At 46.9% G+C, this 25,678-nt stretch overlaps 2 non-coding genes across 2 annotated transcripts; both read right to left on the reverse strand.

Moving 5' to 3' along the window:
* Positions 1–7,268: 7,268 nt before the first annotated feature.
* On the reverse strand, positions 7,269–7,340 carry Trnad-guc. The gene has a single exon. It is a non-coding gene; the product is annotated as a tRNA-Asp (tRNA).
* A 6,905-nt stretch (positions 7,341–14,245) lies between these two features.
* Positions 14,246–14,317, reverse strand: Trnad-guc. The gene has a single exon. It is a non-coding gene; the product is annotated as a tRNA-Asp (tRNA).
* Positions 14,318–25,678: the final 11,361 nt, after the last annotated feature.

Raw genomic sequence — 25,678 nt, forward strand, 5'->3', positions numbered from 1 at the left:
ATCCACGAATAGATGGAGGTGGTTAGGAAACACTTGGTTGGTACTTCAGGTCAACACGATGCACAAATTGTTCACAGCATTCTTCTAACTGTATTCTTGTTATGGAATTTTCTGACGTTGTATGTATTTTATTACTTACATGTAATTTCTTTCCGCATATTTTCCGTGCTTTTCCCCTATCTCTGTAAATTCTTCAAGTATAAATTTTTATGTTGCTTATGTACTTTGATTGCATTTTTTTCATGTGTGGTCATTCCGCGTTCTCACGGAATGTAAGTATAATGATGTCAACCCAATATACTACCGAGGAAGCTTTTAGAGATAAAAAGCTATACATCCGGGTTGAAAGTGATGTCCCCATTAGCAGGTTCCTAGTTCGACAAAAGACACAACTTGAACTCAATTTGGCTATGTAGTTCAAGAGATAAACATGAGATGGCGTGTGATGTCGGATTCCATGAGTCAAAATCGAATGTGTATTCTCGTGGTCGAGAAGAACGTGGTTCAAGTGTCAACGTTTAAGAAACCAGTGCTCAATGTTGTAGACTTGTTCTACACGAAGGAGAGCGAAGGGAATAGTAACCAGAGCAAGATTCAGTTTGTTTTAAGGTTGTTGTTGTTGTTTACAGGTGGCTGTTTAAAAAGAAGCATGTACTTGAAACAGCAAAGCTGACCCCCTCCCCCGGCGGGAAATTGAACCCCGGTCTCCCGCGTGACAGGCGGGGATACTGACCACTATACTACCGAGGACACGTGTGCTTCTCGACGATCTCTGCGACATGCTCGAAGTAGCATACAGACGGAAAGTCCTCAAGTACCAACACCTAGGGCGATGGCTGCCACTGGTGCTTGGATCCCTAGATTCTTCGTACCCTCTAAATGACTACATCCGGTCTAATTTATGGTCTATTTCATTGCAGAAAAAAATCATAAAACGACCTTTATTTTTTAAAGAGCCGTTTGTATTTGAGGCATCGCGGACACTTAAGTCGCGCGGCACCCAGATGGCGAGACGGCGAGATATCCTCTTCTGCTAGACTTTGTCGAGAGCAGACGTGTTTTCAAAGGGCTCTGGGTTTTTATTGATGTTATGTTTTAGCTCGATATATTGTTCTTCTCTTTTATCTAACTTCATCCGAGAAACTCTTCTTTTTTACAAAAACAAATATTTTTCTTTTATTCAATACTATTTTTTCTTTAATTTTAATATTCCATTCTACTTGTTTATTTATATTTATTTTTCATCTCATTTTCCGTTCTTTTAAATTTTTTTTTCCCATTTCCCTTATTATTTATTTATTTATTTTTTAATCCTATCAAATCCTATAAAAAAAAATTATTTTTCTTCATATTTTAATTGGTCTTTAAATTTTTCTCCCTATGTTTTTCCGAATTTTATTTCATTTTTTGTTTTTACTTCCTAAGAATTTCTGTTTTACACTCTTATATGTAAGTGGGTTCAGGGTAGCAATGGCAGAGGAAGGAGCATCTAGTAGAAATTCTACTAGAGTAAGACTCCATGGGACAATCATTAAAATCCCAGTTCCTCCGCCAAACATTTTAAAATGTGGGGAGAAATCCTGTCAAGGTGAGCGAGGTAGCGGTCCCTGGTCTGGGGATCGCAAGAGACAATTGGCGGAGACACACATAAAAGAAAGACATTCTAGAAGAGGGGTTCAGTACACCACCCAGTATGTCTGCCTTGGCTGTAGAAAGGAATTTAATTCGTTTATTTCAGCCGGCAGACATGCAAGACCTTGTACTGAGTCCCTTTCCTCCAGTATTCTCCGCCAATCCCTCGAACTAACCATTGCATCTGCAATGGATGGTTCGCAGGGGTCTCCTAATCCCGCTCACTCTTCTCTCCCCACGTTTTCCCCTTCCAGAATTGAAGGGGACAAAATCATTTTAAAATACCCTGGGAAACCCACGAAGTGTCCTAGGTGTGAGTGGACTACCTTGGCAACTAACACCAGAGCCATGGGTAGTATCCACAGACACCTAGAGACAGCCCACACACTCCGACTAGTTAAATATTGGGAATGCGGAGTGTGTGGATTTGCTGGAGATGGCCCTACACCAAAAAGGGGCATTACCAGAGATTGCACTCAGCACCACAGCAATCACCCTCCCATCCGGTTACCAAGGTTTTTAACCCGGGGATTCTTCTGTGGTAGCGACCTTCCAAGAGGAGATCGCTGTCACAGAAGATGAGCGTCAAGAGTTATCCGTGATGGGAATGCCGGCGATCGAAGAGGAGGGGCCTGGTAATGCCCAATCTCCAGCAAATTTTACCCAAAGCCCCATTTTAATTCTTGAGAGGGAGTTCACCGCATCTTTTAATACACAAAATTTTAGTTGGCTCTACGAACTCCCTCTACAAGAAATTTCTTATCCACCACCTGTAGCTCCGGAAGGGCCACAACCAGATCCCCTTCAAGAGACCCAACCCTTTTCCCCCAATCAGCAAAATGTTCGAGGATGCAGCCAAGACAGCTCAGAAGAGCAAAGCCAAAGAGGCGGCGATTTCGCTTGTCTCTGGGTACCTGCTTTTCTGAGCTGCGAGACTCTTCTTGATCTCGAAGGCGTCCTTGAACGTTGCACTGCTGACTGGCTCCTCAAAGCACAGATTTTAGAAGACCCTAGCCCTGAAAAACCCCGAGGAAACCCTAATGGTAGAAAAAGAAACCAAAACCGACAGATCAAGCTCAAGGCCTACGAAGCGAGGAAGATTCAACGGCTTTTCAATATCTACCCAAGAAGAGCCGTTCGAGAGGTGCTCGGAGATCGTTCACCCTCGTACGATGGCACTGTTGAAGCTGCGGAGGAATACCTCGAGAGGACTTACCACCGCTCGAGTCTACCTTCGCAGCAGTGCCAGAGTGCGAGGGTACTCTACGACACCTGCGACTGGTCCCATCCATCAAGGGACCAGATGGACTTCCTCAATCGTGCGCCTAGCCAAAAAGAGCTTGAGGCTAAACTTCGCCGGGCTACAAATACAACACCAGGGGTTGATGGCCTAGAATATCGACATCTAAGAGCCCTCGACCCCGACTGCATCTTGCTGGAAACAGTTTGTAGAGTAGTTTGGAAGATTGGAATTCCTAGCTGTTGGAAAATATCGCGAACAGTCCCCATCTTTAAGAAAGGGGACACTAGCGATTATTCCAACTTTAGGCCAATTTCCCTTCTTCCGACCATCTACAAACTGTTCTCGGGAGTAATCAGCCAGAGACTCACAGAGGTCGCCTCAGATCTTGGCTGGTTATCTCCCCGAGCAAAAGGGTTTCCTCCCGGGGGTCCATGGTATCCAGGAGCACACACAGCTCTTGCAGACCGTTGTCGAGGAGACAAGGACCAAACGTAGGCATGTGTCTATAGCATGGCTAGACATGTGCAATGCGTTTGGTTCTGTTCCTCACGCTTTTCTTGGAGAGCTGTTTGCTTCTCTTCCGATACCAGAGGACCTCCGGCGCATCCTGGCGGACATTTACTCGGGGAATCGGATGGATTTTGCCGTTCAGAAAGAATCTGTTCGTATTTCCCCAACAGCAGGTGTTCGTCAGGGTGACGCTCTTAGCGCCCCTATTTTTAATCTGGCTTCCGAGCCCCTCGTCAGGGCCGGAAAGTCCAATACCAACCCCGGATTTTTATTATTTGGCTCGCTCGTCAAGACCACGGCATATGCTGACGACATTGCCGTGGTTACAAATTCTCCTGACGAGCTCCAAAATATTTTAGACATTTTATCCCTCACCGCTGACACCTTAGGGCTGCAATTCAACGCCGGGAAGTGTGCTTGCTTGGTCATTGACAAAGGCAAGCCGTCTGAGGCTCTGTGCCGAATCGGTACTCAACCCATTCGGTGCTTGGGACCAGACGACCAAGAGACATATCTTGGTACACCGATCGGCGGGAAATTGCGGTTTCGTCCTCTTACTGACCTTATCCCTAACCTTGACAAGATTGCCGCCTTCCACCTCGCACCATGGCAAAAACTGGAGATTTTCCGTAGCCACCTTCTACCGTCCCTTTCCCATCACCTCGCTTCGGGTCGGGTCCTGAAAGACTGCCTCACCCAACTGGACACTGAGTGTAGGAAGTTCTTAGGCCTTATTTGCATCCTTCCCAATCACGCAACGGTCCCGTTTTTCTACGCGGACCGGCGGGTTGGGGGCCTAGGAACATGCCGCCTCACTGATGATGCCGATATCTGGACCATCGCCAGGGCTGCTCAGCTCCTCACTTGTAGAGACCCTACAGTGAGGAACATATGCCGAGAGCAGCTCCATGACACCATCCGGCGAGGGTTCAGAAACGAGCATCCAGGAGTGTTGCCAGTTGGGGAATATCTTTCGGGATCCGTGGATGGGGGGCTCTACAGACTGAGGTACGCGGAGGCAGGATCCAATCTTTGGACTCTTGCCCGCCAAGCTGCCAAACGACTGGGAGTGCGGATTGATGTATCCGGCGACGAAAATCTAAGAATTGTCGCCGATGACGTCTCCGTAAGCCCAGTCAAGGCAGTCCGCGGACTTCGGAAAGTAGCTCGGCAGCGCTATACCAGGGACCTAATTTCCGACAAGAGCCACCAGGGAGTAGTTGCCACTGGCCTCTCCCTGGAAGACAAGTCGAAAGACATGGCTCGCCTGGTATCCTGCCGTACGCCCCTCTCCTTCCGAGACTGGAGATATCTTCACAGGGCCCGGCTCGACATCCTTCCTCTTCGGGGGCACTCGTGGTTTTGCTCACAGGAGCAAGATACGAGTTGCCGCCGATGAGGAAAGGAAAACGAGACCGGGTTTCATGTGCTTAACCACTGTGAAGAAGGTCTCCAGCTCGCCACCAAGAGGCACAACACCATCCAAGATCTCTTGGAATCGCTGCTAGTCAAGCAGGGACACGACGTCACGATCAACAATGCCATCCCCGGGCAAAGGTTAAGACCGGATGTTGAATTTCAACTATCCAGTTCCCGGGTGATGGTCGACGTCGTGGTCTGCTATGACCAACCAGGGAGTATGGAGAATGCCTACCAGCGGAAATGTGATAAATATTCTTCGCATGGGAGGATTCTCCTCCCTGGTTGTCGGGTCTCTTGGATCATGGTACCCCAGGAACGACGAAATCCGCTCGATTCTCGGAATCAACGGAAGATCCTGGGGTGCCTTCCGATTCAAGGCCCGATTTGCAGCGATCCAGGGATCAATGGAAATGGTGTGTGCCCATTTCCATCATGGTGCACCAAACCCCGAAGCTGAGGATATCCCCCCTTTTCCCGTAGAAACTCCCTACCCAGTAGATTAGTAGATTCTTTCCCACATATTTTATTTATGTAATTTTACTAATATTTTAAAATGCACCCACCTCATACATGTTTATTCCCCTTCCGGAAAACCCTCCATAAACTAACCACTATACTACCGAGGACACGTGTGCTTCTCGACGATCTCTGCGACATGCTCGAAGTAGCATACAGACGGAAAGTCCTCAAGTACCAACACCTAGGGCGAGGGCTGCCACTGGTGCTTGGATCCCTAGATTCTTCGTACCCTCTAAATGACTACATCCGGTCTATTTTAGGAATAGACCACCCTAGCTGGTCTACATTCAGGAGGGAACCGATTGGCAGCGATCCACGAATAGATGGAGGTGGTTAGGAAACACTTGGTTGGTACTTCAGGTCAACACGATGCACAAATTGTTCACAGCATTCTTCTAACTGTATCCTTGTTATGGAATTTTCTGACGTTTTATGTATTTTATTACTTACATGTAATTTCTTTCCGCATATTTTCCGTGCTTTTCCCCTATCTCTGTAAATTCTTCAAGTATTAATTTTCATGTTGCTTATGTACTTTGATTGCATTTTTTTCATGTGTGGTCATTCCGCGTTCTCACGGAATGTAAGTATAATGATGTCAACCCAATATACTACCGAGGAAGCTTTTAGAGATCAAAAGCTATACATCCGGGTTGAAAGTGATGTCCCCATTAGCAGGTTCCTAGTTCGACAAAAGACACAACTTGAACTCAATTTGGCTATGTAGTTCAAGAGATAAACATGAGATGGCGTGTGATGTCGGATTCCATGAGTCAAAATCGAATGTGTATTCTCGTGGTCGAGAAGAACGTGGTTCAAGTGTCAACGTTTAAGAAACCAGTGCTCAATGTTGTAGACTTGTTCTACACGAAGGAGAGCGAAGGGAATAGTAACCAGAGCAAGATTCAGTTTGTTTTAAGGTTGTTGTTGTTGTTTACAGGTGGCTGTTTAAAAAGAAGCATGTACTTGAAACAGCAAAGCTGACCCCCTCCCCCGGCGGGGAATTGAACCCCGGTCTCCCTCGTGACAGGCGGGGATACTGACCACTATACTACCGAGGACACATGTGCTTCTCGACGATCTCTGCGACATGCTCGAAGTAGCATACAGACGGAAAGTCCTCAAGTACCAACACCTAGGGCGAGGGCTGCCACTGGTGCTTGGATCCCTAGATTCTTCGTACCCTCTAAATGACTACATCCGGTCTATTTTAGGAATAGACCACCCTAGCTGGTCTACATTCAGGAGGGAACCGATTGGCAGCGATCCACGAATAGATGGAGGTGGTTAGGAAACACTTGGTTGGTACTTCAGGTCAACACGATGCACAAATTGTTCACAGCATTCTTCTAACTGTATTCTTGTTATGGAATTTTCTGACGTTTTATGTATTTTATTACTTACATGTAATTTCTTTCCGCATATTTTCCGTGCTTTTCCCCTATCTCTGTAAATTCTTCAAGTATTAATTTTCATGTTGCTTATGTACTTTGATTGCATTTTTTTCATGTGTGGTCATTCCGCGTTCTCACGGAATGTAAGTATAATGATGTCAACCCAATATACTACCGAGGAAGCTTTTAGAGATCAAAAGCTATACATCCGGGTTGAAAGTGATGTCCCCATTAGCAGGTTCCTAGTTCGACAAAAGACACAACTTGAACTCAATTTGGCTATGTAGTTCAAGAGATAAACATGAGATGGCGTGTGATGTCGGATTCCATGAGTCAAAATCGAATGTGTATTCTCGTGGTCGAGAAGAACGTGGTTCAAGTGTCAACGTTTAAGAAACCAGTGCTCAATGTTGTAGACTTGTTCTACACGAAGGAGAGCGAAGGGAATAGTAACCAGAGCAAGATTCAGTTTGTTTTAAGGTTGTTGTTGTTGTTTACAGGTGGCTGTTTAAAAAGAAGCATGTACTTGAAACGGCAAAGCTGACCCCCTCCCCGGCGGGGAATTGAACCCCGGTCTCCCTCGTGACAGGCGGGGATACTGACCACTATACTACCGAGGACACATGTGCTTCTCGACGATCTCTGCGACATGCTCGAAGTAGCATACAGACGGAAAGTCCTCAAGTACCAACACCTAGGGCGAGGGCTGCCACTGGTGCTTGGATCCCTAGATTCTTCGTACCCTCTAAATGACTACATCCGGTCTATTTTAGGAATAGACCACCCTAGCTGGTCTACATTCCGGAGGGAACCGATTGAATGCACGTCTTCTGCTAGACTTTGTCGAGAGCAGATTTGTTTTCAAAGGGCTCTGGGTTTTATTGATGTTATGTTTTAGCTCGTTATATTGTTCTTCTCTTTTATCTAACTTCATCCGAGAAACTCTTCTGTTTTTACAAAAACAAATATTTTGCTTTTATTCAATACTGTTTTTTCTTTAATTTTAATATTCCATTCTACTTGTTTATTTATATTCATTTTTCATCTCATTTTCCGTTATTTTAAATTTTTTTCCCATTTCCCTTATTATTTATTTATATATTTTTTTATCCTATCAAATCCTATAAAAAAATATATTTTTCATCATATTTTTAATTGGTCTTTAAATTTTTCTCCCTATATTTTTCCGAATTTTATTTCATTTTTTGTTTTTACTTCCTAAGAATTTCTGTTTTACACTCTTATATGTAAGTGGGCCCAGGGTAGCAATGGCAGAGGAAGGAGCATCTAGTAGATATTCTACTAGAGTAAGACTCCATGGGACAATCATTAAAATCCCTGTTCCTCTGCCAAACATTTTAAAATGTGGGGAGAAATCCTGTCAAGGTGAGCGAGGTAGCGGTCCCTGGTCTGGGGATCGCAAGAGACAATTGGCGGAGACACACATAAAAGAAAGACATTCTAGGAGAGGGGTTCAGTACACCACCCAGTATGTCTGCCTTGGCTGTAAAAAGGAATTTAATTCCTTTATTTCAGCCGGCAGACATGCAAGACCTTGTACTGAGTCCCTTTCCTCCAGTATTCTCCGCCAATCCCTCGAACTAACCATTGCATCTGCAATGGATGGTTCGCAGGGGTCTCCTAATCCCGCTCACTCTTCTCTCCCCACGTTTTCCCCTTCCAGAATTGAAGGGGACAAAATCATTTTAAAATACCCTGGTAAACCCACGAAGTGTCCTAGGTGTGAGTGGACTACCTTTGCAACTAACACCAGAGCCATGGGTAGTATCCACAGACACCTAGAGACAGCCCACACACTCCGACTAGTTAAATATTGGGAAAGCGGAGTGTGTGGATTTGCTGGAGATGGCCCTACACTAAAAGGGCATTACCAGAGATTGCACTCAGCACCACAGCAATCACCCTCCATCCGTTCGCCACGGTTTTTCAACGCGGATACCTCTGTTCGGGATTCTTCTGTGGTAGCGACCTTCCAAGAGGAGATCGCTGTCACAGAGGAGAGCGTCAAGAGTTATCCGTGATGGGAATGCCGGCGAACGAAGAGGAGGGGCCTGGTAATGCCCAATCTCCAGCAAATTTTACCCAAAGCCCCATTTTAATTCTTGAGAGGGAGTTCACCGCATCTTTTAATACACAAAATTTTAGTTGGCTCTACGAACTCCCTCTACAAGAAATTTCTTATCCACCACCTGTAGCTCCGGAAGGGCCACAAACCGATCCCCTTCAAGAGACCCAACCCTTTTCCCCCAGTCAGCAAAATGTTCGAGGATGCAGCCAAGACAGCTCAGAAGAGCAAAGCCAAAGAGGCGGCGATTTCGCTTGTCTCTGGGTACCTGCTTTTCTGAGCTGCGAGACTCTTCTTGATCTTGAAGGCGTCCTCGAACGTTGCACTGCTGACTGGCTCCCCAAAGCACAGATTTTAGAAGACCCTAGCCCTGAAAAACCCCGAGGAAACCCTAATGGTAGAAAAAGAAACCAAAACCGGCAGATGCAGCGAGCCCGGCGACAGATCAAGCTCAAGGCCTACGAAGCGAGGAAGATTCAACGGCTTTTCAATATCTACCCAAGAAGAGCCGTTTGAGAGGTGCTCGGAGATCGTTCACACTCGTACGATGGCACTGTTGAAGCTGCGGAGGAATACCTCGAGAGGACTTACCACCGCTCGAGTCTACCTTCGCAGCAGTGCCAGAGTGCGAGGGTACTCTACGACACCTGCGACTGGTCCCATCCATCAAGGGACCAGATGGACTTCCTCAATCGTGCGCCTAGCCAAAAAGAGTTTGAGGCTAAACTTCGCCGGGCTACAAATACATCACCAGGGGTCGATGGCCTAGAATATCGACATCTAAGAGCCCTCGACCCCGACTGCATCTTGCTGGAAACAGTTTGTAGAATAGTTTGGAAGATTGGAATTCCTAACTGTTGGAAAATATCGCGAACAGTCCCCATCTTTAAGAAAGGGGACACTAGCGATTATTCCAACTTTAGGCCAATTTCCCTTCTTCCGACCATCTACAAACTGTTCTCGGGAGTAATCAGCCAGAGACTCACAGAGGTCGCCTCGGATCTTGGCTGGTTATCTCCCCGAGCAAAAGGGTTTCCTCCCGGGGGTCCATGGTATCCAGGAGCACACACAGCTCTTGCAGACCGTTGTCGAGGAGACAAGGACCAAACGTAGGCATGTGTCTATAGCATGGCTAGACATGTGCAATGCGTTTGGTTCTGTTCCTCACGCCGTTCTTGGAGAGCTGTTTGCTTCTCTTCCGATACCAGACGACCTCCGGCGCATCCTGGCGGACATTTACTCGGGGAATCGGATGGATTTTGCCGTTCAGAAAGAATCTGTTCGTACTTCCCCAACAGCAGGTGTTCGTCAGGGTGACGCTCTTAGCGCCCCTATTTTTAATCTGGCTTCCGAGCCCCTCGTCAGGGCCGGAAAGTCCAATATCAACCCCGGATTTTTATTATTTGGCTCGCTCGTCAAGACCACGGCATATGCTGACGACATTGCCGTGGTTACAAATTCTCCTGACGAGCTCCAAAATATTTTAGACATTTTATCCCTCACCGCTGACACCTTAGGGCTGCAATTCAACGCCGGGAAGTGTGCTTGCTTGGTCATTGACAAAGGCAAGCCGTCTGAGGCTCTGTGCCGAATCGGTACTCAACCCATTCGGTGCTTGGGACCAGACGACCAAGAGACATATCTTGGTACACCGATCGGCGGGAAATTGCGGTTTCGTCCTCCCACTGACCTTATCCCTAACCTTGACAAGATTGCCGCCTCGCACCTCGCACCATGGCAAAAACTTGAGATTTTCCGTAGCCACCTTCTACCTTCCCTTTCCCATCACCTCGCTTCGGGTCGGGTCCTGAAAGACTGCCTCACCCAACTGGACACTGAGTGTAGGAAGTTCTTAGGCCTTATTTGCAACCTTCCCAATCACGCAACGGTCCCGTTTTTCTACGCGGACCGGCGGGTTGGGGGCCTAGGAACATGCCGCCTCACTGATGATGCCGATATCTGGACCATCGCCAGGGCTGCTCAGCTCCTCACTTGTAGAGACCCTACAGTGAGGAACATATGTCGAGAGCAGCTCCATGAAACCATCCGGCAAGGGTTCAGAAATGAGCATCCAGGAGTGTTGCCAGTTGGGGAATATCTTTCGGGATCCGTGGATGGGGGGGCTCTACAGACTGAGGTACGCGGAGGCAGGGTCCAATCTTTGGACTCTTGCCCGCCAAGCTGCCAAACGACCGGGAGTGCGGATTGATGTATCCGGCGATGAAAATATAAGAATTGTCGCCGATGACGTCTCCGTAAGCCCAGTCAAGGCAGTCCGCGGACTTCGGAAAGTAGCTCGGCAGCGCTATACCAGGGACCTAATTTCCGACAAGAGCCACCAGGGAGTAGTTGCCACTGGCCTCTCCCTGGAAGACAAGTCGAAAGACATGGCTCGCCTGGTATCCTGCCGTACGCCCCTCTCCTTCCGAGACTGGAGATATCTTCACAGGGCCCGGCTCGACATCCTTCCTCTTCGGGGGCACTCGTGGTTTTGCTCACAGGAGCAAGATACGAGTTGCCGCCGATGCGGAAAGGAAAACGAGACCGGGTTTCATGTGCTTAACCACTGTGAAGAAGGTCTCCAGCTCGCCACCAAGAGGCACAACACCATCCAAGATCTCTTGGAGTCGCTGCTAGTCAAGCAGGGACACGACGTCACGATCAACAATGCCATCCCCGGGCAAAGGTTAAGACCGGATGTTGAATTTTAACTATCCGGTTCCCGGGTGATGGTCGACGTCGTGGTCTGCTATGACCAACCAGGGAGTATGGAGAATGCCTACCAGCGGAAATATGATAAATATTCTTCGCATGGGAGGATTCTCCCTCTGGTTGTCGGGTCTCTTGGATCATGGTACCCCAGGAACGACGAAATCCGTTCGATTCTCGGAATCAACGGAAGATCCTGGGGTGCCTTCCGATTCAAGGTCCGATTGGCAGCGATCCAGGGATCAATGGAAATGGTGTGTGCCCATTTCCATCAAGGTGCACCAAACCCCGAAGCTGAGGATATCCCCCCTTTTCCCGTAGAAACTCCCTACCCAGTAGATTAGTAGATTCTTTCCCACATACTTTATTTATGTAATTTTAGTAATAATTTAAAATGCACCCACCTCATACATGTTTATTCCCCTTCCGGAAAACCCTCCATAAACTAACCACTATACTACCGAGGACACATGTGCTTCTCGACGATCTCTGCGACATGCTCGAAGTAGCATACAGACGGAAAGTCCTCAAGTACCAACACCTAGGGCGAGGGCTGCCACTGGTGCTTGGATCCCTAGATTCTTCGTACCCTCTAAATGACTACATCCGGTCTATTTTAGGAATAGACCACCCTAGCTGGTCTACATTCAGGAGGGAACCGATTGGCAGCGATCCACGAATAGATGGAGGTGGTTAGGAAACACTTGGTTGGTACTTCAGGTCAACACGATGCACAAATTGTTCACAGCATTCTTCTAACTGTATTCTTGTTATGGAATTTTCTGACGTTTTAGGTACGGGGCGGGGGGCGAGGTACGCGGAGGGGGGGTCCACTTTTTTCGGGCCAATGTTGCCCAAACGACTGGGAGTGCGGATTGATGTATCCGGCGACGAAAATCTAAGAATTGTCGCCGATGACGTCTCCGTAAGCCCAGTCAAGGCAGTCCGCGGACTTCGGAAAGAAGCTCGGCAGCGCTATACCAGGGACCCACTAATTTCCGACAAGAGCCACCAGGGAGTAATTGCCACTGGCCTCTCCCTGGAAGACAAGTCGAAAGACATGGCTCGCCTGGTATCCTGCCGTACGCCCCTCTCCTTCCGAGACTGGAGATATCTTCACAGGGCCCGGCTCGACATCCTTCCTCTTCGGGGGCACTCGTGGTTTTGCTCACAGGAGCAAGATACGAGTTGCCGCCGATGCGGAAAGGAAAACGAGACCGGGTTTCATGTGCTTAACCACTGTGAAGAAGGTCTCCAGCTCGTCACCAAGAGGCACAACACCATCCAAGATCTCTTGGAGTCGCTGCTAGTCAAGCAGGGACACGACGTCACGATCAACAATGCCATCCCCGGGCAAAGGTTAAGACCGGATGTTGAATTTTAACTATCCGGTTCCCGGGTGATGGTCGACGTCGTGGTCTGCTATGACCAACCAGGGAGTATGGAGAATGCCTACCAGCGGAAATATGATAAATATTCTTCGCATTGGAGGATTCTCCCCCTGGTGGTCGGGTCTGTTGGATCATGGTACCCCAGGAACGATGAAATCCGTTCGATTCTCGGAATCAACGGAAGATCCTGGGGTGCCTTCCGATTCAAGGCCCGATTGGCAGCGATCCAGGGATCAATGGATATGGTGAGTGCCCATTTCTATCATGGTGCACCAAACCACGAAGCTGAGGATATCCCCCCTTTTCCCGTAGAAACTCCCTACCCAGTAGATTAGTAGATTCTTTTCCACATATTTTACTTATGTAATTTTAGTAATATTTTAAAATGCACCTACCTCATACATGTTTATTTCCCTTCCGGAAACCCCTCCATAAACTAACCACTATACTACCGAGGACACGTGTGCTTCTCGACGATCTCTGCGACATGCTCGAAGTAGCATACAGACGGAAAGTCCTCAAGTACCAACACCTAGGGCGAGGGCTGCCACTGGTGCTTGGATCCCTAGATTCTTCGTACCCTCTAAATGACTACATCCGGTCTATTTTAGGAATAGACCACCCTAGCTGGTCTACATTCAGGAGGGAACCGATTGGCAGCGATCCACGAATAGATGGAGGTGGTTAGGAAACACTTGGTTGGTACTTCAGGTCAACACGATGCACAAATTGTTCACAGCATTCTTCTAACTGTATTCTTGTTATGGAATTTTCTGACGTTTTATGTATTTTATTACTTACATGTAATTTCTTTCCGCATATTTTCCGTGCTTTTCCCCTATCTCTGTAAATTCTTCAAGTATTAATTTTCATGTTGCTTATGTACTTTGATTGCATTTTTTTCATGTGTGGTCATTCCGCGTTCTCACGGAATGTAAGTATAATGATGTCAACCCAATATACTACCGAGGAAGCTTTTAGAGATCAAAAGCTATACATCCGGGTTGAAAGTGATGTCCCCATTAGCAGGTTCCTAGTTCGACAAAAGACACAACTTGAACTCAATTTGGCTATGTAGTTCAAGAGATAAACATGAGATGGCGTGTGATGTCGGATTCCATGAGTCAAAATCGAATGTGTATTCTCGTGGTCGAGAAGAACGTGGTTCAAGTGTCAACGTTTAAGAAACCAGTGCTCAATGTTGTAGACTTGTTCTACACGAAGGAGAGCGAAGGGAATAGTAACCAGAGCAAGATTCAGTTTGTTTTAAGGTTGTTGTTGTTGTTTACAGGTGGCTGTTTAAAAAGAAGCATGTACTTGAAACAGCAAAGCTGACCCCCTCCCCGGCGGGGAATTGAACCCCGGTCTCCCTCGTGACAGGCGGGGATACTGACCACTATACTACCGAGGACACGTGTGCTTCTCGACGATCTCTGCGACATGCTCGAAGTAGCATACAGACGGAAAGTCCTCAAGTACCAACACCTAGGGCGAGGGCTGCCACTGGTGCTTGGATCCCTAGATTCTTCCTACACTCTAAATGACTACATCCGGTCTATTTTAGGAATAGACCACCCTAGATGGTCTACATTCAGGAGGGAACCGATTGGCAGCGATCCACGAATAGATGGAGGTGGTTAGGAAACACTTGGTTGGTACTTCAGGTCAAAGGTTTGTTGGTTGGTGTCCTTCTGCTAGACTTTGTGGAGAGCAGACGTGTTTTTAAAGAGCTCCGGTTTTTATTGATGAAGTGTTTTAGCTCCTTGTATTATTTTTACATTTATCCATTGACATCCAAAAATCCCTTAAAAACATTCTTATCCTTTAACCAAAACAAATATTGAATTTTTATGCATATATTTCTTTAATATTAATACTCCATAGAATTTATTTATTTATTATTTTCATCCTTGATTTTTTTTTTCATTTGATTGCACACTTTCTTCGGTTTTTAAATTTTTTTTTATTCTTAACAATTTTTTTTTATTTCACAATTTCTTCGGTTTAAATTTATTTTATACTTTTTTTTTATTCTTCACTTATTTTTTTTTATTCCACAATTTCTTCTGTTTTAATTTTTTTTTATTCTTCACAAAATTATTTTATTTTTAATTTTTATTACTTAAAACGTCAATTTAGCTATTTTTTTTCCTATTTCTTAAATTTCTATGAATCCTTTCTCTCTATATTTATTTAGATTTTTCTCTTCAGATTTTTAATGGTTTATTTTTTATTTTTCTAACAATATTTTACCGATTCTTGCTTTACTTCTTTGGTTTTAGTCAATAAGAATTACTGTTTTATTCTTTCACATGTAAGTGGGCCCAGGGTAGCAATGGCAGAGGTAGGAGCATCAAGTAGAAATGCTACTAGAATAAGACTCCATGGGACAATAATTAAAATCCCAGTTCCTCTGCCAAACATTTTAAGATTTGGGGAGAAATCCTGTCAAGGTGAGCGAGGTAGCGGTCCCTGGTCTGGGGATCGCAAGAGACAATTGGCGGAGACACACATAAAAGAAAGACATTCTAGGAGAGGGGTTCAGTACACCACCCAGTATGTCTGCCTTGGCTGTAAAAAGGAATTTAATTCGTTTATTTCAGCCGGCAGACATGCAAGACCTTGTACTGAGTCCCTTTCCTCCAGTATTCTCTGCCAATCCCTCGAACTAACCATTGCATCTGCAATGGATGGTTCGCAGGGGTCTCTTAATCCCGCTCACTCTTCTCTCCCCACGTTTTCCCCTTCCAGAATTGAAGGGGACAAAATCATTTTAAAATACCCTGGGAAACCCACGAAGTGTCCTAGGTGTGAGTGGACTACCTTGGCAACTAACACCAGAGCCATGCGTAGTATCCACAGACACCTAGAGACAGCCCACACACTCCGACTAGTTAAATATTGGGAATGCGGAGTGTGTGGATTTGCTGGAGATGGCCCTACACTAAAAGGACATTACCAAAGGTTACATTCTAATAACAACCCATCACCCTCCATCCGATTTGCTGGGATATCCAGTATGGATGGCTCCAACCGTGACTCTTCTGCTGCAGTGATCTCTCTAGAGGATGTTACTGCAACAGAAGACGAGCGTGATGAGCTATCCGTGGTGGAAATCCCAGCAAAAGAGGAATCCCTTGGTAATGTTCTATCCCCAGCAAATTTTACCGCTAGCCCTATTTTAGATCTTGGGAGGGAGTTCGCCTCCTCTTTTAATACACAAAATTTTAGTTGGCTTTATGAACTCCCCCACAAGAAAATACTAGCCCCACAATTTTATTACAAGAGATTTTAGACCCTTCACCTAACCCCGAGACCTTAACCTTTGTCCCCAGTCAGCAAAGCAATCGAGGACGTAGTCATAACAGCTCAGAAGAGCAGAGCCAAAGAGACGACGATTTTGTCAGTCTCTGGGTTCCTGCCTTCTTGAGCTGTGAGACTCTACATGACCTAGACGACAACCTCGAACGTTGCACAGCTGACTGGCTCCCTAAAGCACAAATTTTACAAGACCCTAGCCCTGAACAACCCCGAGGAAACCCTGACAAAAGAAAAAGAAACCAAAACCGGCAGATGCAGAAGGCCCGGTAACATATCAAGCAAAAAGGCGTACGAGGCGAGGAAGATTCAGCGGCTCTTCAACATTTACCCAAGAAGAGACGTTCGAGAGGTGCTCAAAGACCGTTCACCCTCCTACGATGGTACTGTACAAGCTGCGGAGGAATATCTCAAGAGGACTTACAACCGATTGAGACCATCTCCGTAGCAGTGCCAAAGTGCGAGGGAACTCTACGACACCTGCGACTGGTCCCAACCATCAGAGGACCAGATGAACTTCCTTAATCGTGCGCCAACCCAACAAGAGCTTGAAGCTAAGCTTCGCCGGGCTACTAACACATCACCAGGGGTTGATGGCCTAGAATACCGTCATCTTAGAGCCATCGACCCCAACTGCATTCTGCTGGAAACAGTTTGTAAAATGGTTTGGAAGCTAGGGGTTCCTAATTGTTGGAAGACATCGCGAACTGTCCCCATTTTCAAGAAAGGGGACACTATAGACTATTCCAACTTTAGACCAATATCCCTTCTTCCTACCATTTACAAACTGTTCTCGGGAGTGATCAGCCAGAGAATAACGCAAGTCGCTTCAGACCTTGGCTGGTTATCTCCCGAGCAAAAGGGTTTCCTCCCGGGGGTCCATGGTATTCAGGAACATACACAGCTCTTACAGACGGTTGTCGAGGAGACAAAGACCAAACGAAAGCACATGTCTATTGCATGGCTGGACATGTGCAACGCGTTTGGATCTGTGCCTCACGCCGTTTTGAATGAGCTGTTCACATCACTTCCAATACCAGAGGACCTCCGGCGCATCCTGGTGGATATATATTCGGGAAATCGGATGGATTTTGCCGTTGGGAAAGAATCCATCCGCATTTTACCGACAGCAGGTGTTCGCCAGGGTGACGCTCTTAGTTCCCCTATTTTTAACCTGGCTTCCGAACCCCTCGTCAGGGCCGGAAAGTCCAATATTAACCTCGGATTTTTAATATTTGGCTCGCTCGTTCAGAAAACCACGGCATATGCTGACGACATTGCCGTGGTTACAAATTCTCCCTCCGAGCTCCAAAACATTTTAAACGTTTTTACCCTCACCGCAAACACCTTGGGGCTGCAATTTAATGCCGGGAAGTGTGCTTGCCTGGTCTTCGACAAAGGCAAGCCGTCTGACGCCCAGTGCCGAATTGGTGATCAATTAATTCGGTGCTTGGGTCCAGACGAAACAGAAACATATCTCGGTACACCGATCGGAGGAAAATTGCGGTTCCGACCACCAACTGACCTTATCCCTAACCTCGACAAGATTGCCGCCTCCCACCTCGCACCATGGCAAAAACTTGAAATCTTCCATAGTCACCTTCTTCCCTCCCCTTTCCCATCACCTCGCTTCGGGTCGGGTCCTGAAAGACTGTCTTACCCAACTGGACACTGAGTGTAGGAAGTTTCTGGGCCTTATTTGCAACCTTCCCAATCACGCAACGGTCCCGTTTTTCTACGCGGACCGGCGGGTTGGGGGCCTAGGAACATGCCGCCTCACTGATGATGCCGATGTCTGGACCATCGCCAGGGCTGCTCAGCTCCTCACTTGTAGAGACCCTACAGTGAGGAACATATGCCGAGAGCAGCTCCATGACACCATCCGGCGAGGGTTCAGAAACGAGCATCCAGGAGTGTTGCCAGTTGGGGAATATCTTTCGGGATCCGTGGATGGGGGCTCTACAGACTGAGGTACGCGGAGGCAGGGTCCAATCTTTGGACTCTTGCCCGCCAAGCTGCCAAACGACTGGGAGTGCGGATTGATGTATCCGGCGACGAAAATCTAAGAATTGTCGCCGATGACGTCTCCGTAAGCCCAGTCAAGGCAGTCCACGGACTTCGGAAAGTAGCTCGGCAGCGCTATACCAGGGACCTAATTTCCGACAAGAGCCACCAGGGAGTAGTTGCCACTGGCCTCTCCCTGGAAGACAAGTCGAAAGACATGGCTCGCCTGGTATCCTGCCGTACGCCCCTCTCCCCTTCCGCGACTGGAGATATCTTCACAGGGCCCGGCTCGACATCCTTCCTCTTCGGGGGCACTCGTGGTTTTGCTCACAGGAGCAAGATACGAGTTGCCGCCGATGCGGAAAGGAAAACGAGACCGGGTTTCATGTGCTTAACCACTGTGAAGAAGGTCTCCAGCTCGCCACCAAGAGGCACAACACCATCCAAGATCTCTTGGAATCGCTGCTAGTCAAGCAGGGACACGACGTCACGATCAACAATGCCATCCCCGGGCAAAGGTTAAGACCGGATGTTGAATTTCAACTATCCGGTTCCCGGGTGATGGTTGACGTCGTGGTCTGCTATGACCAACCAGGGAGTATGGAGAATGCCTACCAGCGGAAATATGATAAATATTCTTCGCATGGGAGGATTCTCCCCATGGTTGTCGGGTCTCTTGGATCATGGTACCCCAGGAACGACGAAATCCGTTCGATTCTCGGAATCAACGGAAGATCCTGGGGTGCCTTCCGATTCAAGGCCCGATTGGCAGCGATCCAGGGATCAATGGATATGGTGTGTGCCCATTTCCATCATGGTGCACCAAACCCCGAAGCTGAGGATATCCCTCCTTTTCCCGTAGAAACTCCCTACCCAGTAGATTAGTAGATTCTTTCCCTCATATTTTATTTATGCAATTTTTGTAATATTTTAAAATGCACCTACCTCATACATGTTTATTCCCCTTCCGGAAACCCCTCCATAAACTAACCACTATACTACCGAGGACACGTGTGCTTCTCGACGATCTCTGCGACATGCTCGAAGTAGCATACAGACGGAAAGTCCTCAAGTACCAACACCTAGGGTGAGGGCTGCCACTGGTGCTTGGATCACTAGATTCTTCGTACCCCTCTAAATGACTACATCCGGTCTATTTTAGGAATAGACCACCCTAGCTGGTCTACATTCAGGAGGGAACCGATTGGCAGCGATCCACGAATAGATGGAGGTGGTTAGGAAACACTTGGTTGGTACTTCAGGTCAACACGATGCACAAATTATTCACAGCATTCTTCTAACTGTATTCTTGTTATGGAATTTTCTGACGTTTTATGTATTTTATTACTAACATGTAATTTCCTGTTTTAATTTTTTTTTATTCTTCACAAAATTATTTTATTTTTTTATTTTTATTGCTTATAACGTCAATTTTGCTATTTTTTTTCCTCTTTCTTAAATTTCTATAAATCCTTTCTTTTTATATTTATTTAGAATTTTCTCTCCAGATTTTTAATGGTTTATTTTTTATTTTTCTAACAATATTTTACCGATTTTTTCTTTACTTCTTTGGTTTTAGTCAATAAGAATTACTGTTTTATTCTTTCATATGTAAGTGGGCCCAGGGTAGCAATGGCAGAGGTAGGAGCATCTAGTAGAAATGCTACTAGAGTAAGACTCCATGGGACAATAATTAAAATCCCAATTCCTCTGCCAAACATTTTAAAATGTGGGGAGAAATCCTGTCAAGGTGAGCGAGGTAGCGGTCCCTGGTCTGGGGATCGCAAGAGACAATTGGCGGAGACACACATAAAAGAAAGACATTCTAGGAGAGGGGTTCAGTACACCACCCAGTATGTCTGCCTTGGCTGTAAAAAGGAATTTAATTCGTTTATTTCAGCCGGCAGACATGCAAGACCTTGTACTGAGTCCCTTTCCTCCAGTATTCTCCGCCAATCCCTCGAACTAACCATTGTTTCTGCAATGGATGGTTCGAAGGGGTCTCCTAATCCCGCTCACTCTTCTCTCCCCACGTTTTCCCCTTCCAGAATTGAAGGGGACAAAATCATTTTAAAATACCCTGGGAAACCCACGAAGTGTCCTAGGTGTGAGTGGACTACCTTGGCAACTAACACCAGAGCCATGGGTAGTATCCACAGACACCTAGAGACAGCCCACACACTCCGACTAGTTAAATATTGGGAATGCGGAGTGTGTGGATTTGCTGGAGATGGCCCTACACTAAAAGGACATTACCAAAGGTTACATTCTAATAACAACCCATCACCCTCCATCCGATTTGCTGGGATATCCAGTATGGATGGCTCCAACCGTGACTCTTCTGCTGCAGTGATCTCTCTAGAGGATGTTACTGCAACAGAAGACGAGCGTGATGAGCTATCCGTGGTGGAAATCCCAGCGATCGAGGAATCCCTTGGTAATGTCCTGTCCCCAGCAAATTTTACCGCTAGCCCTATTTTAGATCTTGGGAGGGAGTTCGCCTCCTCTTTTAATACACAAAATTTTAGTTGGCTTTATGAACTCCCCCACAAGAAAATACTAGCCCCACAATTTTATTACAAGAGATTTTAGACCCTTCACCTAACCCCGAGACCTTAACCTTTGTCCCCAGTCAGCAAAGCAATCGAGGACGTAGTCATAACAGCTCAGAAGAGCAGAGCCAAAGAGACGACGATTTTGTCAGTCTCTGGGTTCCTGCCTTCTTGAGCTGCGAGACCCTTCACGACCTAGACGACGTCCTCGAACGTTGCACAGCTGACTGGCTCCCTAAAGCACAAATTTTACAAGACCCTAGCCCTGAACAACCCCGAGGAAACCCTGAAAAAAGAAAAAGAAACCAAAACCGGCAGATGCAGAAGCCCGGCGACATATCAAGCAAAAGGCGTACGAGGCGAGGAAGATTTAGCGGCTCTTCAACATTTACCCAAGAAGAGCCGTTCGAGAGGTGCTCGAAGACCGTTCACCCTCCTACGATGGTACTGTACAAGCTGCGGAGGAATATCTCAAGAGGACTTACAACCGATTGAGACCATCTCCGCAGCAGTGCCAAAGTGCGAGGGAACTCTACGACACCTGCGACTGGTCCCAACCTTCAGAGGACCAGATGAACTTCCTTAATCGTGCGCCAACCCAACAAGAGCTTGAAGCTAAGCTTCGCCGGGCTACCAACACATCACCAGGGGTTGATGGCCTAGAATACCGTCATCTTAGAGCCATCGACCCCAACTGCATTCTGCTGGAAACAGTTTGTAAAATTGTTTGGAAGCTAGGGGTTCCTAATTGTTGGAAGACATCGCGAACTGTCCCCATTTTCAAAAAGGGGACACTAGCGACTATTCCAACTTTAGACCAATATCCCTTCTTCCTACCATTTACAAACTGTTCTCGGGAGTGATCAGCCAGAGAATAACGCAAGTCGCTTCAGACCTTGGCTGGTTATCTCCCGAGCAAAAGGGTTTCCTCCCGGGGGTCCATGGTATTCAGGAACATACACAGCTCTTACAGACGGTTGTCGAGGAGACAAAGACCAAACGAAAGCACATGTCTATAGCATGGCTGGACATGTGCAACGCGTTTGGATCTGTGCCTCACACCGTTCTGAATGAGCTGTTCACATCACTTCCAATACCAGAGGACCTCCGGCGCATCCTGGTGGACATATATTCGGAAAATCGGATGGATTTTGCCGTTGGGAAAGAATCCATCCGCATTTTCCCGACAACAGGTGTTCGCCAGGGTGACGCTCTTAGTTCCCCTATTTTTAACCTGGCTTCCGAACCCCTCGTCAGGGCTGGAAAATCCAATATTAACCCCGGATTTTTATTATTTGGCTCGCTTCAGAAAACCACGGCATATGCTGACGACATTGCCGTGGTAAAAAATTCTCCCTCCGAGCTCCAAAATATTTTAAACGTTTTTACCCTCACCGCAAACACCTTGGGGCTGCAATTTAATGCCGGGAAGTGTGCTTGCCTGGTCTTCGACAAAGGCAAGCCGTCTGACGCCCAGTGCCGAATTGGTGATCAATTAATTCGGTTCTTGGGTCCAGACGACCAAGAAACATATCTTGGTACACCGATCGGAGGAAAATTGCGGTTCCGACCACCAACTGACCTTATCCCTAACCTCGACAAGATTGCCGCCTCCCACCTCGCACCATGGCAAAAACTTGAAATCTTCCGTAGCCACCTTCTTCCCTCCCTTTCCCATCACCTCGCTTCGGGTCGGGTCCTGAAAGACTGCCTTACCCAACTAGACACTGAGTGTAGGAAGTTTCTAGGCCTTATTTGCAACCTTCCCAATCACGCAACGGTCCCGTTTTTCTACGCGGACCGGCGGGTTGGGGGCCTAGGATCATGCCGCCTCACTGATGATGCCGATATCTGGACCATCGCCAGGGCTGCTCAGCTCCTCACTTGTAGAGACCCTACAGTGAGAAACATATGCCGAGAGCAGCTCCATGACACCATCCGGCGAGGGTTCAGAAACGAGCATCCAGGAGTGTTGCCAGTTGGGGAATATCTATCGGGATCCGTGGATGGGGGGCTCTACAGACTGAGGTACGCGGAGGCAGGGTCCAATCTTTGGACTCTTGCCCGCCAAGCTGCCAAACGACTGGGAGTGCGGATTGATGTATCCGGCGACGAAAATCTAAGAATTGTCGCCGATGACGTCTCCGTAAGCCCAGTCAAGGCAGTCCGCGGACTTCGGAAAGTAGCTCGGCAGCGCTATACCAGGGACCTAATTTCCGACAAGAGCCACCAGGGAGTAGTTGCCACTGGCCTCTCCCTGGAAGACAAGTCGAAAGACATGGCTCGCCTGGTATCCTGCCGTACGCCCCTCTCCTTCCCAGACTGGAGATATCTTCACAGGGCCCGGCTCGACATCCTTTCTCTTCGGGGGCACTCGTGGTTTTGCTCACAGGAGCAAGACACGAGTTGCCGCCGATGCGGAAAGGAAAACGAGACCGGGTTTCATGTGCTTAACCACTGCGAAGAAGGTCTCCAGCTCGCCACACAGAGGCACAACACCATCCAAGATCTCTTGGAGTCGCTGCTAGTCAAGCAAGGACACGACGTCACGATCAACAATGCCATCCCCGGGCAAAGGGTAAGACCAGATGTTGAATTTCAACTATCCGGTTCCCGGGTGATGGTCGACGTCGTGGTCTGCTATGACCAACCAGGGAGTATGGAGAATGCCTACCAGCGGAAATATGATAAATATTCTTCGCATGGGAGGATTCTCCCCCTGGTTGTCGGGTCTCTTGGATCATGGTACCCCAGGAACGACGAAATCCGTTCGATTCTTGGAATCAAGGGAAGATCCTGGGGGCCTTCCGATTCAAGGCCCGATTGGCAGCGATCCAGGGATCAATGGATATGGTGTGTGCCCATTTCCATCATGGTGCAACAAACCCCGAAGCTGAGGATAACCCCCTCTTCCCGTAGTAACTCTATACCCAGTAGATTAGTAGATTCTTAACCATTTATTTTATTTATGTAATTTTAGTAATATTTTTAAATGCACCCACCCCATACATGTTTATTCCCCTTCCGGAAACCCCTCCATAAACTAACCACTATACTACCGAGGACACGTGTGCTTCTCAACGATCTCTGCGACATGCTCGAAGTAGAATACAGACGGAAAGTCCTCAAGTACCAACACCTAGGGCGAGGGCTGCCACTGGTGCTTGGATCCCTAGATTCTTCGACCCTCTAAATGACTACATCCGGTCTATTTTAGGAATAGACCACCCTAGCTGGTCTACATTTAGGGAGGGAACCGATTGGCAGCGATCCACGAATAGATGGAGGTGGTTAGGAAACACTTGGTTGGTACTTCAGGTCAACACGATGCAAAAATTTTTCACAGCATTCTTCTAACTGTATTCTTGTTATGGAATTTTCTGACGTTTTATGTATTTTATTACTTACATGTAATTTCTTTCCGCATATTTTCCGTGCTTTTTCCCTATCTCTGTAAATTCTTCAAGTATTAATTTTCATGTTGCTTATGTACTTTGATTGCATTTTTTTCATATGTGGTCATTCCGCGTTCTCACGGAATGTAAGTATAATGATGTCAACCCAATATACTACCGAGGAAGCTTTTAGAGATCAAAAGCTATACATCCGGGTTGAAAGTGATGTCCCCATTAGCAGGTTCCCAGTTCGACAAAGACACAACTTGAACTCAATTTGGCTATGTAGTTCAAGAGATAAACATGAGATGGCGTGTGATGTCGGATTCCATGAGTCAAAATTGAATTTGTATTCTCGTGGTCGAGAAGAACGTGGTTCAAGTGTCAACGTTTAAGAAACCAGTGCTCAATGTTGTAGACTTGTTCTACACGAAGGAGAGCGAAGGGAATAGTAACCAGAGCAAGATTCAGTTTGTTTTAAGGTTGTTGTTGTTGTTTACAGGTGGCTGTTTAAAAAGAGGCAAGTTCTTGAAACAGCAAAGCTGACCCCCCCTCCCCGGCGGGGAATTGAACCACGGTCTCCCGCGTGACAGGCGGGGATACTGACCACTATACTATCGAGGACACGTGTGCTTCTCGACGATCTCTGCGACATGCTCGAAGTAGCATACAGACGGAAAGTCCTCAAGTACCAACACCTAGGGCGAGGGCTGCCACTGGTGCTTGGATCCCTAGATTCTTCGTACCCTCTAAATGACTACATCCGGTCTATTTTAGGAATAGACCACCCTAGCTGGTCTACATTCAGGAGGGAACCGATTGGCGGCGATCCACGAATAGATGGAGATGGTTAGGAAACACTTGGTTGGTACTTCAGGTCAACACGATGCACAAATTGTTCACAGCATTCTTCTAACTGTATTCTTGTTATGGAATTTTCTGACGATTTATGTATTTTATTACTTACATGTAATTTCTTTCCGCATATTTTCCGTGCTTTTCCCCTATCTCTGTAAATTCTTCATGTATTAATTTTCATGTTGCTTATGTACTTTGATTGCATTTTTTTCATGTGTGGTCATTCCGCGTTCTCATGGAATGTAAGTATAATGATGTCAACCCAATATACTACCGAGGAAGCTTTTAGAGATCAAAAGCTATACATCCGGGTTGAAAGTGATGTCCCCATTAGCAGGTTCCTAGTTCGACAAAGACACAACTTGAACTCAATTTGGCTATGTAGTTCAAGAGATAAACATGAGATGGCGTGTGATGTCGGATTCCATGAGTCAAAATTGAATGTGTATTCTCGTGGTCGAGAAGAACGTGGTTCAAGTGTCAACGTTTAAGAAACCAGTGCTCAATGTTGTAGACTTGTTCTACACGAAGGAGAGCGAAGGGAATAGTAACCAGAGCAAGATTCAGTTTGTTTTAAGGTTGTTGTTGTTTACAGGTGGCTGTTTAAAAAGAAGCATGTACTTGAAACAGCAAAGCTGACCCCAT

Source organism: Daphnia magna, linkage group LG3 (genome assembly GCF_020631705.1).
Source record: "Daphnia magna isolate NIES linkage group LG3, ASM2063170v1.1, whole genome shotgun sequence".
Lineage (NCBI taxonomy): Eukaryota > Metazoa > Arthropoda > Branchiopoda > Diplostraca > Daphniidae > Daphnia > Daphnia magna.